This window comes from Ornithodoros turicata, chromosome 1 (assembly GCF_037126465.1).
Source record: "Ornithodoros turicata isolate Travis chromosome 1, ASM3712646v1, whole genome shotgun sequence".
NCBI lineage: Eukaryota > Metazoa > Arthropoda > Arachnida > Ixodida > Argasidae > Ornithodoros > Ornithodoros turicata.
The window spans coordinates 201,702,817-201,715,680 of record NC_088201.1 but is presented as its reverse complement, the minus strand read 5'-3'; the positions used below and the strand labels follow the sequence as shown (position 1 = coordinate 201,715,680).

The 12,864-nt window shown below is 45.3% G+C and overlaps 1 protein-coding gene across 2 annotated transcripts in view; it reads left to right on the top strand.

Moving 5' to 3' along the window:
• The window catches only part of LOC135378947 (uncharacterized), a 342,028-nt gene that overhangs the window by 154,878 nt on the left and 174,286 nt on the right, over positions 1-12,864 (top strand). The gene's annotated exons all lie outside the window — the stretch shown is intronic.

Genomic DNA, 12,864 nt, shown 5'->3' with positions numbered 1-12,864 from the left:
GGAACGCTGCGTCGGTTTCCAAACGACATCTCACGCGAAGGATGCAAGCGTAGAGATAGTATCCGCGTCACTAGAAAGTGTCACATGTGAATATGGGCGACGTGTCGGAAAAAAACAAAGCAGCCCCAGACTTGGCTGCAGACGACAGCGTCCTTCACAGCGGATTAGCCAGATTCCACCTTGCGTCACGCGATGTTGTTGGCGCTGGCGCTTTCGAGGATCAAACCGAAACCGAATCTTTTAAATTCGATTCCTCATCACCCGGTCCGTTTTGGAAGTAGAAAATTTTGCAAATAGCTCGTGGTAGTGTACCGAACACATTGGTATTGGATTCGTAACCACGGTTCCGGATGCGACAGTCCCTTTAAGCGGTTCATTCTTAATGGTTGATTTCGGAAACCCCCCTGTCGGGGTCCTGCTCTTGGTAGAGAACATAGTGCGCCAAGTGGACCTCTTCTTCTGAACGGACCTTGACAAGCTGCGAATAGTCCCCCCACAACAAGTCTCATGCAGCTTAGTTGGTCGTTCTTAGGTCGACATCCTAGATCTACGTGAAGTATCTAGGATGCGATGCGGAGTTTTCGTCGGATGTGTCTAAGCAGTCGCCTTTACCATTTCTTGCTAGTAACAAGAGGACTGTACTTATTGACAAACCTGCAGAGAAGTCCACTACAGTCATGAAGCTGAGCTCTCTACTTGCACAAGATATGGTGTTACTCTATACGACTCCTGACTAACTATAAAGGACTGTCCCAGCAGGCAGATGTGCGTAGCCTCACGCTAACACGATGCCGTACGATAATACCGGTTGAACTGATTAACTTGACCGTCCACGGGCCAACACAAAGTATACCGTCCACAAACTCTGTACCATCTTGCACACACTGTGGCGCAAGCAAGGGTAAACGGATACACGGATATGTACACGGACACACATTTTGACGAGCCCATTTCTCAGTCACTTCCACTAGAAGACAGCTAAACTCATCAATCAAAGTGAACAGTGTAAAGGGCGACAAACCTCCAAGTGGGGCAAATTGTTACAGACTGACTCGCGGCTGCTGGGACAGTGTAACCTCCTCGTTTTACCCATTTTGCACCGTCCGTGCCCCTCTTCCTCTTTCTTAGGGGTTCATGACGTGCACTCTGTACGTGTGACGGAACCACAGCACTTCCACAGCCCACAGCAATTCCCACTTATTTCTTCCACTTGCCCGCTATATCACCTGGCAGTGTCTGTGCTACGGTTTCTTCGTCTTCTTGGTATTCATAGGTCACTTTCTCTTCACATTTGGTCGTGCATAGCCCAACACTATAATTCTCGTGTCCGTTGCTGATCCCTAGAATCATTTACAAAGCTTCTGCTGATGTCCAAGGACGTTTTGAAGATATCTGCAGAGATCCAGACGCGTTGCCCGTCAAGCCGCTCAGTACGGAAAAGTATGTACTTGAACTTTTTTTTGAAACTTGGACATTTTTGCATCACATTGGAATATTTGGCTAATGAACTTTTATAACCACACAGATATGTTTATTTGCCTCCCTGCAATCACTACTGGCAGTTACATAAACAACGGAAAGGCGACGCACCTGCAGTACGTGGTGGAAACTTCATTGCCAGCAAACAATGCAACTTTGGTAAATGCGGGAGACGCATCCTCCAATCAGCTGAAAACGTAAACACCTAAGCGCGTTTTCGGGCCATACTTTTGGGCATTGGTATCTTGGCATACAATGCAAGCTGATTTGGGCATCATATCGGCGTTAAGAAAGTTGCGCGATCGCTTAGTAATATTTTTGCTCCCAAATGGGAACAATGGTATCAAATGCATGAGGATATAATACGCAATCTCAGCTGATGCGGTGTTCTGAAGTACAGCTCACATGAAGCTGTATACTGAACAGACGTGCATGCTTCACGCACAAAATGAAACAAACCTTCCATAAGGACAAAACGTACACAAAATCAGAGCATAGCTGTATCCACTGCCAAATTATGCAAAGAACAAATTCAATAATTCTGTGAGATAGCGAAAAGGCCGCGAGAAGAGCCGTGAATGTAAGCCGTTTAATGAGGGCAGGAAGAATGAATGCGGGTGGTTGCAACTCGCGCTGAGGTGCAGTGATTATCATGGCGATGATTCTGCCTCACAATACAGACGTAAAATGCTCACCGTGGTAACAGCAGGGAATTCAACCATCTCAGGGAAAAGAGGTGCAGGGATACGGGCAGAGATGCATGGGAGCTGCAGGGATGCAGGCGTCATTCCACGTGGTAGTCAAGTAGTACTGTCATGTATAGTTTCCATGAAATACACCGCAGTGAGGTACTCACATACTGTGAAGTCGAGGGGGAAGCTTGCCTGAATTTTCTCGACAGGTATTCAATATTGGATTGATATTCTAACCCTATCTCTCTCTTGTGTCTATCTCAATATTTTACCTGATGATATTCTATACGTTGAGATACTTTGTGCGTGTTTGTAGTATCACATAACGCACACGTCTTATATTCTGGGCGCACTCCTGTTAATGTGGTGAATCACTCTATCTGCAGAGTAATATTTTGCTATTCTAGCAACTGTATAAACATCAGCAAATATATAAAAATAATATAGTATGTGAGAATTCCATCTCTGCGTTGAACTGTGCAAATTTCCCAACCACTCTGCCTTTCACCTGAATAATGAAAAGGCAGACAACAGTGACAAGCATATTCGATAAACCGGGGAGGAAAAAACAAGTGATTTGTATGCTCAATGTCGCAGCAACATGCAGGCACACCTAACACTGTTTCGAGATCTTATTAGCCTGTGCGTTTGTACGATCGACGTGTTCTCTCCGTTGCATCGTCCCACGACCATCCCAAACACGAATGTGGCACCAGAGAGTCGAACCGAAACGTTTAACGGTCCGGTTCGGGCTTAGGTTCGACGATAAGGGTTCGGTTCCGGTTCAGCTCCAGAAGGCAATTATAATGGTTCAAACCGGTTCTTTCCAAAGGTTCGGTTGGCGAACCGGTTCAAGGGCCACGGATGCGAATGAAGCACAACAGGCAAGTTAAAACAAACTTCCATGTGTGTGTTACTGTGCTTGAAGTGGAGAGGAAGGCGTCAGTGGTCGTTGAGGATTTTCAAAGAGTTTGTGCGATATGAAAGACAAGGTTAGTAGCGGTTACAAGAGGAGCATAGCCATGAATTACTGGTTTGGGTTGACTTTCCCCGCACGTAGCTCATGTCGCGGGGGTTAAGTCACCCACCGGGTTGTTCGCAGAATCGCACCAGTAATAACAGTCAACCAAGCCTGCTACCTTGGCCTAAGTCATTTAAGTAATTGAAATTATTCATTACCAGTCAGAGTCGCGAATACACGTTAATCGGCTAACGACGCTTCATCGTAGTTGCATTGGAATGGTGCGATTGTGAGCTGGGGGTTTTTATGTGTAAAAGGCACGTTATTGTGTCAGCACTGACCGCCGCCGTGCTACCATGTCGGCGTTAGAGTGAAGTGGCTGTGGAACAAAGACAGAGCAAGTGGAAACAGAGAGTCGACTCATTTTCGACCCATTGGCGATTTTTAAATACTATGTCAATATCATTGTTTTTGCTTCATTTATTTAAAATCCACAAAGAAACCCAGCTTGGCATGTTCTTTTCATTCTGACCAGCATGAGGGTGGTGGGTGCTTTACTTTCTAGTACCCTAGGCACGCGGCAAACTTAATGCATTAAACGGAATGGCAGTAACTTGACCTCCTCACCAGCCATCATCCCGAATGACACCGGTTTTTCGACACGCCCCTGTTTTCAACAAGTCAGGGGGGAGAACGACGCCACGCAAGATGATGATTGATGAGGAGGAGAAGTTACCGGCATTCTGTTTAATGCAGTAAGTTTGCAGTGTGGCTAGCGTATAAGGGCCCTAAGGGGCTTATGTAAGTTCACACACGCACGTTGGGAATTATGCTGCAGCGTTGTGCACACGAATACGTGCTGGAGCTGAGCTCAGGTCGTTTGCATTCGCAATGCATACAGATTATTATATGCATACAATTACACATAGCAGAACAGAAGAAGAAAAAGAAAAGGGAAGAAGAGGAAATTTTAAAGACCGAAGGTCGCACAGCCGACGACATATACGTCGGTTGGTCCGCGTATTCGCATTCATATACAGGGTGCCCCAGAAAACGTGTCATTGAATTATAATAAAAAAACTACACCACCTAGAGTCAACGGCATTTGCTCTTACTGGGTTTTTGCCACCTCCTGATGTGCATGTCACGTAACTTAAGTTTAATTTTTGCGAGCTTAAGTCTGAAATTTGCCAAGTAAAGGTCACCTTTTTTGCCCCACCAATGTGAAGAGCGTGTCTCATTTACTCAAATTAATGATAATTGACAGGAATATTCAGGAGCTATCCCATCGAAAAAAATAGCCGAACATCATGCTTTACGCAGCTCCCACAGGATAGCGCAAAGTTAATTTTTCAGCGCAATCATTGTCGGTCCGACCAAAGGAGGTTGGAAACCCAGCCCACCGCGGCATCGCAGCAAGAGATAACACAATCATGGCTTATCACGTCAGACTTTCGCTGGGATAATGCTTGCCCTCTCCCAATTTTAGGAACTGCTGCTTTTTCTACTATCACTCTGTGGGCTGGCTTTGGAACCTCCTTTCGTCGGACTATGAGCGATTGCGCTCAAAAAGTCATCGCGCGTTATGGCCCGGAGCTCGGAAAAGCATGATGTTCGGCTATTTTTTTCGATGGGATAGCTCATGGATATCACTGTCAATTGTCATGAATTTGAGTGAATTCTGCTCGCTCTTCATATTGGCGGGGTAAAAAAGTGACCTTCACTTAGCAAATTTCCGAGTTGAGTTTGCAAATATTTACGTAATTAAACTTACAATACATGACAATCACATGAGGAGGAGGCAAAATCCGTTAAAAAATGCCGTTAGCCGCATGATTCTAGGTGGCCTAGTTTTTTTATTATAATTCAATGACATGTTTTCTGGGACACCCTGTATAGGATGCCCACGGTAACTGCAAAAATGATATCTAACACAAACACATAGCGCTGCAAAGAAAAAACTGACAGCCCTCCTATGACGTTACAGCTTACAATGAAACACTGTTTTAACACAACGTAAGAAGAACAGTGTAAGTTTCTCTTTTACACAGCAGTATATCAGTGATCATTTCAGCAGTTAGGGTGGCCACCGTGGGCCATTTCAGCAGCAGGGTGGCTGATTAGTATATTATTATGAAACATGTTACTTCATGAATGCTACCCAAAACTGTCGTTGATGCCTAATTCTTATATACCGGGTGTTTCAATTATATCCCCGGGCTAAATAATTCGCGAACCGGTGCACCAATCGAATAACTTTCTTTTTTACAAGTATCTGTCCAATACCGCCTACAAGATGCGCACCGCGTGAATGAGCGGGAGGCGCTCATTATTTAAATAAAAATTAAAATGAGTTTCGTGAAACTTCTAAAGCAGGGCGCCGTCGGCATTAAAATGGGTACTACCCCTTTTGGGACCTTCAGTGGACACCTTTTAGAGAAAAATCTGCCACCGAAGCGGGTCATTTCTTGCAGCAATTAATTGGTTTCGGTTTACATATTTTTGTCGCGGCTGGTCGCGGTGAATTCCGCTCATTCACGCGGTGCGCATCTTGTAGGCGGTATTGGAGAGATACTTGTAAAATAGAAAGTTATTCGATTGGTGCACCGGTTCGCGAATTATTTAGCCCGGGGATTTAACTGAAACACTCGGTATATTCATGTGGATGTCTTATACGTTAGTAGCAAGGCCGTTCCCAGGATTTTTTCCAAGGGGGCGAACCGGTTCTACGGGGCAAGAGTGCAAACCTCCACCCCCTACCACACCATTTTCTGGAAGCGAACGCTGTGCACTATGTGGGTGTTCAGAGGTCCCTATTATTACATCTCAGAATAAATATTACGACCTATGACTAAAGAGTGCACTATTTTCACAGGGACCGTGGAGTTCCAGGGGGGCCACGCCCCCTCCCTGCCTCCCCCTCCCCCCCCTCCCCCTCGGTACGCCTGTGATTAGTAGTCATAACAGTTTTCAGTTAACATCTTTGTTGTTATTTGCGATTCTGAGCCCCGGGGTCTTCATGTAAAGGACGCGTTGTCGTACCATCATAGACCTCGCAGTGCTTCCATGTCGCCGTTAGAGTGAAGTGTCTGTGGACAGGGCAAGGGCAAGTGCAAACAGAGAGTTCGACCAATTTTCGATCCATTGGCGTTTCTTAAATGCGATTTCAGCATGCTTGTTTTTACCTCTTTTATTTCAAATGCACAAAGAAAACCATATTGGTATGTTCTTTTCATTCTGACCCACATGAGGATACCTGGCCCTTTACTTTGTAAGGGGCTTCTGTAAGTTCACACACGCACGTTCGGAATTCCTGCAGTGTCGTACACACGGACGCATGCTGTAGCTGAATTCAGGTAGTCTTGCTTTCGCACAGCACTGCACAAAAGAAAACGCAGAAGAAAACAAAATGTAAAGAAAAAGCAAACGAAGAAGAGAAAATTTGAAAGAACGAAGGTCGCACAGCCGACGAAATATCTGTCGCTTGGTCCGATTATTCGCATTTATATACAGGATGCCTGCGATAACTGTAGAGATGATCTCGAACACATAGTGCTGTCAAAGAAAAACTGACAGGTTTGTGTTACAAGCGGAGTGATCTTACAATACAGCGCTTGTTGTGACACAAACGTCATAGGAGAGCGTCAGTTTCCCTTTGACGGTGCTATGTGCCAGCGATCATTTCTGGTGCTAGGGTGGGCACCCTGTGTATAGCTGAGCCTGATTAGTATATTATTATAATATATGTCACTTATTGACTACTACCCAAAACTGTCCTTGATCCCTAACTCTTATATATATTCACATGTAGGTCTTAGACAGTATAGTAGTCCTAAAAGTTTTCAGTTACTATCTGTTGCTATTGCGTGACTCGAGAAAATCCAGATCATTGTTGCAGGGCACGACTTTTTCGGCAAGCAAGAGCAAGTCTACGAAGGTAGTAAATGAAGCTAAAAAACGAAAAATAGTTCTTGTGTTCATGCACAACTTGCAAAGTTTCGCACTTAATTCCGTGTGAACCGTTATTTGAACCAGTAACCGTTATTTTTTTACCGGTTTAGTTCCGGTTCAGCTCCAAGATGGCGTCGACTCTTTCAGTTCGGTTCAGTTCCCGTTCGGCCAAAAATAACGGTTAATAACGGTTAATAAACCGACATCTGAAACAGCATTGTGAAACAACCGAAACGCGACACCCTGCCCATATACTGAGCCGCCATTCATGAACCACCCAAATGCTTTACGGATGCTTATGATGCAAATGACGAATTGTACGCCATGATTTGTATACGGTGCTTGCGTCGCGCATTGACCAATCGTTTTTCTCTTGCATGCTGGAGGTGGCAAGTACAGTTCTGACAGTCAATTCGCGATAGTCTGCTACTCAAGTAAATCCTGAATCAATTTGCAAATACTGCGAGCGTTTTCAAATCGCAATGAATCATACTGCATAAACTGTCAGAAGTCTGACGGTCGGCAGTCAATGACCCGACAGGACAGCCAGAGCAATGGCGTACCTTTGAAGTATCATTTGAGGCTCGAACCCTGGCGCCGGCTTCGCTTTCTGATTGTTTTTTTTTTTTTTTGGGGGGGGGGGGTTTCTTCACACGCTTTAAAGGATCATCGAAAGTGTGTTCAAGCTGTCTAAAAACTACTCGTATTTTGTGTACAGGCCCACAAAACGCATACACGAAAAATATTTCGGCACAAAAAGGCCCCACTACAACGCAGTTTAATTGTAAAAAAAAACGGTTCTGCGGCCGAAGGTTTCCTGACTTCTCCAGGCGACTCCTCCAGTCCGGCGACGTCACACCGGCGATGCGCCTCATCCGCTGCGAAAATTGTTCTGCTCTCACCAGAGCAACGTGCCGTACTCGTTAACTGCTATTCATTCGAGGATAACAAACGGGAAAATAAACTTTTTGAAGATGTTATCTGAATGTTTCCGAATATTTTTGGTTCTTTTATCATCATTGCGTATATCCACGAATAGGAAGAACGTACCGTTGATACATCGCCATCGAAGTCTTATCTGTGGCAGCGTTCAATGTGGCTCTTGCGGTTTGGTGTGTCTCTCGTTTTCGTTCCATTTAATCGAGATAGAGCGTGTATAACTGTCTGTGCAAGTGTGCTGCTCAAGTTTGTGCTTCAGTAAGGAGGCCTGCAGTGATGTCGTGTGGAGTTCGAGGCTCTGCGAACGAAAAAAGAAAAAAAAAACGAAAGGAGACAAAGCTCTCACATGCATGAGGTTCTGGCAAATGAACCAGCAAGAAGTACGCGGCTTGCCTTGATTCAATGTATGCCATCTCTATATTTTTCTTTTTATTCCAACTCCAATGTGAGGATGTTGGGCCTGGCTCTGAGCTCTGAATATACAGTCTACATTACGGGTCACCGCCGAACGTCGCGATCTGAAGTGATGTGCTGTTCCTTCGCTAAATTTACCTGACTCGAACGAGCGATGCAAACAGCAATGAATAGGCAAATTCACGGCTGTACTACAACCTGAGCTGAGGACAGACAGGTCGACCATTTCGGAGTTCATGTGATTTTAGCGGGAGAAGCGTCTTTCAAACGAAACTGATAAACGTGCGCAGCAGACTACGCTTCGACCTCCACCATGTGCCCGATCCAGACTGACGTCACTGCGCTATCCCCCCTCTGCGTGGATGCCGCGCTTCATCAGATCGTGACTCCCGTTCTCTTGGCTGGTCTCTCACCTTGGCTTGTGGCCTCCGCATATAAGCGAAGAAGATCGCGCGAGCTGGAAAATCAAACGTCTACTGTGGGAGCAATAAGTTCGCTAGGGCAGTAATTATTGTGTAAAAACGCAATAGAATGGTGACACATTTGGACGCGGTGAAAGAGAGACCTTTTTTCTCCCCATTTTTCCTGCTCTAACAGAAGTCTCGGCACTGGTACCTGTGAAGCCCTCCCAGTACGCACTGTCCCACCTGTGTTAGTCGTCACGTTGGTCGCATGAGCGTGGGCGACTGCGGCAGGCAGATCCACTGCCACCACTACAATTAGGAGCTCCTGATGTGTAATAAGATATGCCCTCTGTTGGTCCGCCAATCCCCATGGAAGCACCATTAGATTCACTTGTGAGGTCACTGCGCCGACCTGATGGACTATTGGTACCGCTCGTCGTACCGCAAACGGCCTGTGATACTTCCGGGCCTCCTCGTGGTAGTCCATTACGCCCACCTGGAGGACTGTTAGACAGCGTTTGGCAGGACGTCTTGTCTGCTAACCAGGCATTACTGACAGTGGCGGATCCAGGGGGGGCATCGCCCCCCCCCCCAAAGCGTGAGTTTATACATTAGACTTCCCTCTCCCCCTCCCCCACTACGCGCTCTGACACTCCCCCCCAAACCGAGGATCTGGATCCGCCCCTGATTACTGATGGAGTGTCCATGTCGCTTGATTGGCATTCAAAATATGCAATATGTAAGCCTACAAGACTCCTCATGCAGTTTTGTTGGCTTTTCCAACCTGGAACTGTAACCATATGAGAGAGTTTTAGTACGCCGTTCCCTATCGCCTTTGTGTATGAAAGGAATTCCGTTGGTGATCCGGTGCACCCGCAAGACATAACCAGAGATTCACGCAGTGTGCATACCATATACCTTACGTACACAAAGGTATAGATATACTACACTGAATGAGTTGCGTGTGCAGGGTATGCGTAAAAGCGTGTTTAGACACATGAATGAAGTGTACATTAACGTTTTCATAGAATGATGCGTAGAACTGTGTAGAGAATAGTGCGTTTAAATGTTAGAACATAAGCGTGTATATGAGCTTGCATGGAGATGTACATAGAAGTTTATATGGGCGTACGTATAGAATAGCCCTGTCTATGAAGAATTATCTCTTTCAGTATTTGTAAGACATATAGTGGTTAGCAAATATGGTGTGTATGTTCTGACTAAAATTTCTCATGGCGTGCCTTTTTCGCACACAGAAGACGGCTGACCTTCAATACACGATTGTATACAACTTCTTATATGCGCATTTATAAAAGGAATACATCAATGTGTTTGCATGCTGTTACTGTCCATACTTCGGTTTTATCCCAGTGTGTGTGTACGAGGACGGGCTTCGCGTACAACGAGGTTTCTGTATGCTTACCCAGACATTTTTTTTTTTTTTGAATTGGTACCAGTTGGATTGAGTTATCCAACAGGGACCATTTCAACCGGTCCCAGCTCAACTTGTAGCAGTTGGGACGACTGGTCCCTGTTCGATAACACAGTTCACCACAGTCCCAATTGAGAGCTAGTTAGTTAGTTGATAGATCTCGGGGGCAATGAGTGCTTTGGCGCACTACGCTAATTCGAGAACATCCGTGGTGTGAAGGATCTAAAACACGAGAATGAACAAAAACACACACACACACACGAGAATGAAAAAAGTTTTAGCTTCAGTTCAGCTTTCAAAACGCATTTGTAGACCAGGCGTAAACTTGGACGCTGTGTATTCTCCTACTAGTAAACATAACGAACTTCACACTGTGCAGTGTTCCTTATACATAGAGCGTTCGTTATGCTGGTAGTGTTAAGATACTCTTATTTGCATGACAAATTTCCATGGTTCAAGAAGTGAGAAATGTTGCACCACCCTCATTACATTTGTGGTACAGCAAACCGGATACTTATACCAGATGTGAAAGAACTGTGTGTTGTCTTGTGAAAACATAGTGAACGGAATATGGCTTGTGTAGGTTGAGCCATGCGAAACATACAAGAACACATAAGGTCTCTCCATCAAGATAGCCCAACACACTCTGCGAGATAAACACCTGTGGAGAGCAACTCACTCTCATTAAGAGACAATGCAATTCGAATTGTGGTGGTACGTTTAAAGAAGAGGAATGAGGTCACAATAAATATGTACCAGTTCATTGTGTGGCAATGGCACGATTTGCGCACGGACACGAAGTACGGTCTTCTTCATGTACAGGTATATGCTCACACGACCACTACTGCTCATATTGTTGATCAACCGCTCCCATACTTCCACGTTCGCAGATTTTCTGATACACAATACATTGCAACCAAACAGGACCGAATGCCATTTGAAGTGCGAACTTCTCGAGTGCATAGCCACAATTTCGTGTCAAGCATGTTCTTGAGAAGACTTTGCCGTTGTTTCCAACCTCACATAGCTCTGTGGGTTATCTCGGTCGGACTAAACTCTGATAGCCGACCGCCATAACTGAATTTTGTCGCAAACGGGAGAAACCGCCTGGAAAGTCGGAGAAACTGCAGCTTTCATTTAATCAGATGTACAATACGCAATCCACGTTGATTGGGTTGGTTTTCTACTTCTACGTCACAAGAATGGCTGCCACTATGGCTTGTTTTAACTAAACAATTAATTTTCCTCATAGGACGACGAAATTGAGAAACGAAGGTGCCTTTCGAGGGCATTTAAGTGTGCTCATTCTGAATGTCACAACCGTTACGACGAGAGCAGAGCGCGCAGCATCAGCATAGCTCACCTTTATTTAACTGCACTCTCGTCCCTTACATTGTGAAAATTGCTTGGCTGCCCTCAAAGCACTTTCGACCTTTTTGAACACTGTAGGACCTCAGTCGTCATTGTAAGGTGGCTCATTATTTCATTTCACCACGTTAACCCCATGAATGGAGTAAAATATCATCCTGGCGATGATTTCTGCAATCATAATCAAGAAATGAAGTAGCTGTTGTTCATATCGTTTTAAATATTCTTTTTGTTCCCTTTCACCCATTCTTTCTGACAGTACAAAATGAAACATTGTACTTACACCTTACAATACCCAGGCACACGCTTTGATTAATGAAGGGCAGTAGATGGAAAAGCCCCAGCAGTAAGATCGAGGGGGTATTCTTTGAATTTCATGTTAGCGCCCGGAAGCAAATGCGAATATGAGCGGCGTACAGACGTGGAGAGATGGAGAGAGAACAGTCAGGAAGGAGAGGGGTTTAGTATGCGTCCTAGGTCGGCTTTAAGGGAACTGTATCGACATTCGCCTGGAAAGTCTTCAAAAAATCTAGGGGAACTCAGACAGTGGTGCTGGTGGTAGGATTCGAAACCACCACCTCCAAGTCTCCAGCACGACCACGGCTTTCACCAAAGAGCGGATGCCTTAACCAGCTCGGCATGCCGCTGGTCAAAGGGGCACTGTTTCGAATCTCACGGGCTTGTGCCTTCCCATGTAACACACGGCGCGCTAGTATACGTCTAAAAATGGGTTAACTCGAGAAGTTAGGGATACCGATAAATTTAGAGGTCCACAAGCTGTCCATAACGATATACATTATTTACACGTCTAAGATGCGGTAGTCTACTAGACATGGCCGAGATATTTCGTAGTAGACGTCTACCGTTAGACGTCTAAAAGCATGTCACACGGTGACCACATTTAGACTTGCATCACAAATTTATGCAACCATTTTTACTGGAGCTATCACACAAGGTTGCCTCTGTGCTCTGCGAAAAATTTTCAAAGTAGTTTGTTTTTTCTGCTGTCATGACAGAGCGACTAGAATCCGTCTGTCTTGCAACCGTGAGGCTCAACGTGATTAAATTCAATTGTTATTTGCACTGACCCCATGAACACCCTAGTCTGAATAAAGTTACAAGCAGACAAAAGAAATCTGACTGCGCAAGAGCGCTGCAATGAGACGAAAACATAAGCGCGAAGAAGCCCTCGGCGCGCCGTTTTGGAAACGGCGTCAGCAGAGG